General features: G+C 44.1%; 1 protein-coding gene and 1 long non-coding RNA gene across 2 annotated transcripts in view; one reads left to right on the top strand and one right to left on the bottom strand.

Annotated features, from left to right (window-relative positions):
• The window catches only part of LOC104967562 (uncharacterized), a 20,539-nt gene extending 17,111 nt beyond the window's left edge, over window positions 1-3,428 (bottom strand). Inside the window, exons 1-2 of the long non-coding RNA XR_800743.1 lie at window positions 2,966-3,428; window positions 2,198-2,330 (exon numbers count right to left, since the gene is read on the bottom strand). This is a non-coding gene — a long non-coding RNA (uncharacterized lncRNA). The remainder of the gene's footprint in view (window positions 1-2,197; window positions 2,331-2,965) is intronic.
• LOC104967573 (carboxypeptidase Q) overlaps window positions 1-6,433 on the top strand; it is a gene marked incomplete at its 5' end in the record, with an annotated part of 309,328 nt that overhangs the window by 124,003 nt on the left and 178,892 nt on the right. The window lies entirely within an intron of this gene.

Genomic DNA, 6,433 nt, shown 5'->3' on the forward strand with positions numbered 1-6,433 from the left:
CTACTACTACTACTACTACGTACTACGTACGTACGTACGTACGTACGTACGTACGTACTACGTACGTACGTACTACGTACTACTACTATACGTACTACGTACGTACTACTACGTACTACTACGTACTACTACTACTACTACTACTACACACACACACACACACACACACACACACACACACACACACACACACACACACACACACACACACACACACACACACACACACACTTCCCTTCTTCCCTCTTTTCCAAGCAAATGACCTCGCCAGGGTTCCTGGATGCCTGCTCAAACATCTGTGGCTGTAGTAGCACAGGACTAAGGACGCAGTGAGAATCCTGCACATAGTATTATGTTTTATACAGTCACATTACAAGGCTGGGAATTTCCCAGAGTTTATAGACTTGGGGGGTGACATGGAGGCAGGATGTGGAGGGAGGCGCTGCTCTGCCTACTCAGCAGCCGTGGAGGATGGAGCAGCAGGGTCCTAACCTAGCCCAGGTGTGCTGCCTTGTCCTGTGGAATATCTGACACTAAGGTTTAATCAGGGAATCAGAGGCATCCTTAGGTGTGTATGGTGAGAAGTGCTGTTCAAGTTACATTGATAAAGCTTTTGGGGGCAAACCTAAAACTAGCTAAAACAGGTGGCTTTAAGAGGCACTTAAAAACCTCTTATTTTAAAATTCAATTTCAGAATGTATTGTTGAAAATGTAAGAGCCAATGGCTGCTACTCTCTAAATTGTCTTTATCACAGTTTTTATTTTTTTAGCAGGTCTTTGAAATTCACAAGAGAATAACAAGCACATTGTGATGACTTGTTGTTGGTTCCATTCGAAGGCCACAAAAGTCACATTAATAAGAATACACTTTTATGGGACACAGATTTATGGCACAACACCTGACCTGCTGGTTGCTGTGCTTCTATGATTGACATCTATACTGTCAAAGGGAACAACGTTTGAGTTGCAGCTGTTAGGAACTACTTTGTATTTAAACTGTGTGACCTGCGGACCAGTTCATCCAGAGGGCCGCAGAAAACCCTACTTCCTGTTCCTACTTCCTACTTCCTACTCCCTTCAGGGCAGATATTAACAAACCTAAACACTCACGTCCTACTCGTGTGGGATTAACACTTGATTTCCAATTTGGCCAGGGGCAGCACTGTGACTACAGTAGGAGTCCCTGTTTGAAGAGCTGAGATCGAGCGTTGGCCTGATATCTTAATAGTGCTAATAGGTCTGTTACATTGTCTGTGGGCATTGAAGTGAAGAGGTCTTTTTGTTGGCCGACCCGGAAGTTAGCATCACAAGGGCTCCCTCGACAAAGACCAATTGGATTTCCTTAGTGGATTTTCATATTTTCTTAATGTTACGCTATAAAACTGTATTGACTTAAAGTGTTGCATTTTGCACTATCTGTATCAAATCAAATCAAGTTTTATTTATATAGCACATTTTTAAAACGATTTTTGTATAGTGTGGCATTCAGCTTAGTGCAAGGACTGCTGAGATCTCAGAATAAATTAGGTCCACTAGGTCGGACATGCAAGAATGAGCAGATTTGTATTTATTTACAGGAATAGCTTGGATTAAAACCAACTACATGCTGTAATGGAAGCCAGAAAGACACCAGTCCAATGCCAACATAATTAAAAAAAAGCCAACAAAGAATATTTTAGGAATTAACTTTTGGCCTTTATTAGGGGAGGGGACAACATGCAGCAAATGGCCACAGGGTCGGATTCATCATCAAGAGAAACATGAGATTGTTGGCCTAATCTTGATTATTGCATAGGCCTGGCAAAAAATGAACGAAAGTAATGCAGGAGGTATTTCTGCGTGAAATTTGCCTTAAATTAGGAGATTGCATCATTATCCAGATAAATGGCTGCTGCCAGAGTGGATGGAATGTCTGTAGAACTGAGAGGATGTGTATCTATCTGTATCCAGTGGACCCAGTGCTGTTTATTGCTTCAGGATCCTGATAATCATCTGAATGAGACAAGCTACATATGATATCATTGTAGCTCAGCCAACTTTTATTTCACTTGATCTTGAGCTCTGAGTAATATGCATGAGTCTGTGACGTACGCCTCTATATGAAAGTGTATGTGACCCCCCCTCTCTTCCTGTGTTTGTGTGTTGTTTGGGCAGGGCATGTGAGAGGTAGCAGTGGATTGAATGACTCTCAGCTCACCCGGTGGAATGGACCCCTTCATTGAATGCAGCGTTGTCTCAAAGGCTGAGTGCTGGCCTTGATTTGAAGCCAGAAAACCCAACTGTCCCTGTCCATCAGTATGACAAGCCTAACCAGGGATAAACCCAATGACCTGGAAGAGAGGGGGGCAAAATAAGTTTGGGGTTAGGGCTGGGGTAGTGAAGGGACAGGCAGAAGTACTGGTTTATGGGCAAGAAGAGAGATGTATGACAGTTAGGGATCATTGAGTGGGGCAGTCATTTGTGTCTTGAACGCAGAAAAGGCTTAGCATTCCTGTTCCCTCGTGTCATTTTCATTTCCGCCGATTGCATTTACGCTTCAAAAATAACATATTGGTGTTAGCCACAAAGCTTATTTTCTGTTATGTACCAAAATACGACAAGGAAGTCCATTGCTTTTTGTCGAGGGAGTGTAACAAATAAAATGTTTATATGGCGTAATTTAAATTGAATACACTGTTTTAATTTAAACCTGTTTTATTCTGAAAACTTGAAATTAAATACACTGTTTAGTTTAAAATTGTTTTATTCTGAAAAACCGGAAGTTCACACAACGACTTTTGCGAGTAAATATTGTTAGCTTCAATTTAAGGTTAGCATTAGCATGTGGCTAAATACTACGTTTTGAAACAGTGAATTAAAGGTGAAATGAGAAATGACACGTAGTGTGAGGATCTGCAGTACTTCCTCCTTCTTTTTCCTCCTGTCTGTGTTTGTTTTGTCTCCCTGGCTGAGCGTGGCTACCTACATTCTGATTCCCGGAATCCAGCTCCACGTCTTCCCTCTACGTGTGCTTCGTCAACTCCTTGTCAGTGTCGTGGACAAAATAAAGCCTTTTTTTGACACTTCACCACTGTCTCGGTTTTAGTGCTTGCATAGCGGGTTCTCATCTCCAGTCACTTCTCGGGAAACCGAACAGAAGAACTGGCCAAGAATAAACCCCGCAGGCACTGGAGCGGATCCCGCCACAGTCCATCATGCCCTGTCTAGTCATGGTTCCCTCCTGGGTCAACACAACCAGCTCATTCGGGCGTTAGTAGAGAGCAATCAGTCCATGGCTCATCATGTCTCTGAGTTAGCATGCCAGATCTCAGCTCTAACTACCTCGGCTGCAGCTTCTTATGCCTCTCCCAATCCAGCAATTTTTCCTACTCCACGCCAGGATTTCCCCATCACCGACCCTGAGCCATTCGGAGGTAGTACCCCTCACTGCAGTGCGCAGTACCACAGGCCCCTCCTTCTCAACCTCAAGATCGCCCCTCCTTCTCAACCTTTGAGCACGTGACGGGACGCCCCTCCTTCTCAACCTTTGAGACACGTGACAGGACGCCCCTCCTTCTCAACCTTTGAGGCACGTGACGTCCCGACTCCCGTGTTGTGTACTTACCCAGTCACAAAAGTAACATATTATATCTTATATTATTAATATATATATAATTCTGATGTCTGTGGTACGCCTCCCTCTGAATTGTGTCTCCTCCTAGGTCCTGTCCACTTTTTGATCCGAGATGACAGCGACTCTGACCACCAAGGTACACAGGTGAGTCAATGCCTCGGGGCCGTTGCTTCAGATTCCCCGCCCTGTGGTTCCTTTTAGTCTAGAGCACCCTCTGGCTCCTTGCGAGCACGACGGTTATTAGTATGGGCTCGGACTAGTAAATTAGTGAGTAGTTTTTGTGCGGTAACTCTCCGGCGAGAGGGTAGGCTCGGATGACGCGCTCACACACATTTGAGCTACCTTATGGAGACAGGTCACACGCTTTTTCTATGTGGCAGCGGTGGCAGGGCCCTGCACAAAAATGGTTAAGCTTGTTCATTCTGAAGTAACTGAAAGGTCCGCCTGTTCATGCAAAAAGCGGGACTAAATTAACAGTTAATAACTATAAGTCAAAATGTTTCCGTCTTGGAGTATAGCGTTAACATGTACAGGCGTAACCAGCAAATCTTTAAAATCAAAACCAAACCGAACAGCTAATGATTCCTTTACGTAGAGCCGGCTAGAGACATGTCAATCTGCCCCCCCCCGTAGATTTCGTTCACCGTCCCAACCCTTCGTTTGAGCCTAGTCTATCCTGTTTTTGTTACCAGGCCAGGTCCTACTTTCTCACACTCCGTCCCCCACTCCTGGCTCTGGGCGCCTGGCGTCGAGGAGAGGAGTAGCATACGAGGCAATTAGTCGACTTAGCGATGTACCACTCGAGTCGCAGAGAGAGAGAGAGGGAGAGAGGAGAGAGAGGTCAAGGCCGTCCGGTGGCGGCAAGGTAGGTTTTTCTTTGCTACGGCATGGGGGGGTGTGTAGCGCTGAGGTCGCTGGGTTCTAGGCTAGCGCACCGAGAGAGCGAGAGAGAGAGAGGAGAGAGAGAGGAGAGAGACAGTAAAGATGCGTGTCGCCTAGGCTGACGCATAATTGTCGAGTAGAACAGTTAAGAATACAAGAGAAGGGATCGTGCATTACTTCCAATAACTCGCAAAATCGACGGACACAACAATTATATTCCCTGGCGTTAAAGGGAAATACTTCACTTCGTCGGAGGGGACACAGGAGGCGCGGACATGGTGTAGGGTCTCGGGTCCTTCGTGTTCCCTTTTAAAAACAGTCACATTAACAAAACCTCCGTCCCTAATATCTTCATGTAATTAACTTTACTTTTATGATAAATAAATGAAAATGTTTGTCACTCGTCGACCGTCGTACACATACCGTCACTGTAAATTCGCAGAAACTCAAAATCTTTTCGGCCGATCGGGATATCGATATTTATGATTCATATAATATAAGTTAATCCGGATTACAAACCTGTACACACCAACCTGAGACATAGTTCCGTCCAACTCAACATTGTAGTCTCTCTGATCCGTTACCATGTAAGAGTTTGACGTGGTAGAATCTTCATTGATTTGTTACGTCTCTAATATAAAATATATTAACATCAAGTTATTGGCTTCTTAAGTTCGTTATACGTCCACTAAACATTTCATCCTTATCCCGTCTAACTGAATTTATAAAAGTATTATTATAAAAGAGAGGGTCAAACAGTATCCCTGAAATAAAAATGCGGAGAAGCTTGTCTGACGACTTACCTCTTGCTTTTATTGACCTTACGCTTTCCCCGTCTTTGGCCCTTAGCAATTTTAGTTGCTAATGGGTCCACACTACGTCATTTTTTAAATTTTTGGCACCCTTTTACTATTTATGTTACCCGCTTCTTCTTCTTTAAAGGTCACCGGGGGTAACAACAGTAAGACCTAGTCACTTTTTACATAAGCCTGTCTCATTTAACGGTTTGAGTGAACAGGTACCTCGTTCATGAGATTTTTGAAAAAGAGTGTGACTGAGTCGATGTCACGCCAAAGGAACAACATTTGACTCTCGACTGAGAGTCCGCCTCCGGTCTTATAACCCTACTATTTTTGTCCCGTCTTTTTTGCTAGCTCTTCGTATTTTACGTCTCTCACTATTAGGCCGACTTCTCGAGTTTCGGAGACCCCGCCAATTTCGGAACGGGCCTCGTTTGAGTCTTGTATTAATAGCCGACCATTTGTAGTCGCCGTTTGCTCGTCGTCCTGCGACCGCTTTTTGGAACAACCTGACTTTTTCTTTAGGAGACGTAAAGGGATGGAGAGGCTTAATCTTCCGGGGAGTACGTCACGCGTCTGGTGTCGCGGGGAGAAAGTTCGGAGTTCAGCCGGGAGGAAGAGTTGAAAATCTCGTGAACTGCCCTGCCGGGGGATGGAAGAGTTGGCTAACTCCGTTGCACTGCTCGAATGACTAGTCGCTACGTAGGAGCAAAGGCCCATCCGTCAATAGAAGGAGGGAAGTTAGACTTCGGAATCGGAATGGGGCGTAGGATTGGGATTGTGAAAAGCGTGGATGGAAAAATGGATTACGATTAAAGGAAGAGCGGATGTTTGATTGGTTTTTTGAAGAGGATGAACATTCTTTAATTTGTTACAAACTATCACTGCATTAATTTAATTTTGTCCCAAAAAATTATATTCCCGCAAAAATAAAGAACTTCGTGGCCTTCACAGTGTGATTGATAATTCGAATTGAAAACTAAGCTTTTAAGCTAGTAAAGCGCAATCGTTTAAATCGTACACGAATTTGCAAAACTTTTGGCACCTAACTTTACTGTCATAAAACAAAAAGGTTGATTTGCGTGACCCCTAATTCGTGCGTAATAACTGCCGACTTTATGTGAAATAAAGTCCTTAC

The sequence above is a fragment of the Notothenia coriiceps genome, unplaced genomic scaffold (assembly GCF_000735185.1).
Source record: "Notothenia coriiceps isolate Sejong01 unplaced genomic scaffold, NC01 NC01_scaffold00037470, whole genome shotgun sequence".
Taxonomy (NCBI): domain Eukaryota; kingdom Metazoa; phylum Chordata; class Actinopteri; order Perciformes; family Nototheniidae; genus Notothenia; species Notothenia coriiceps.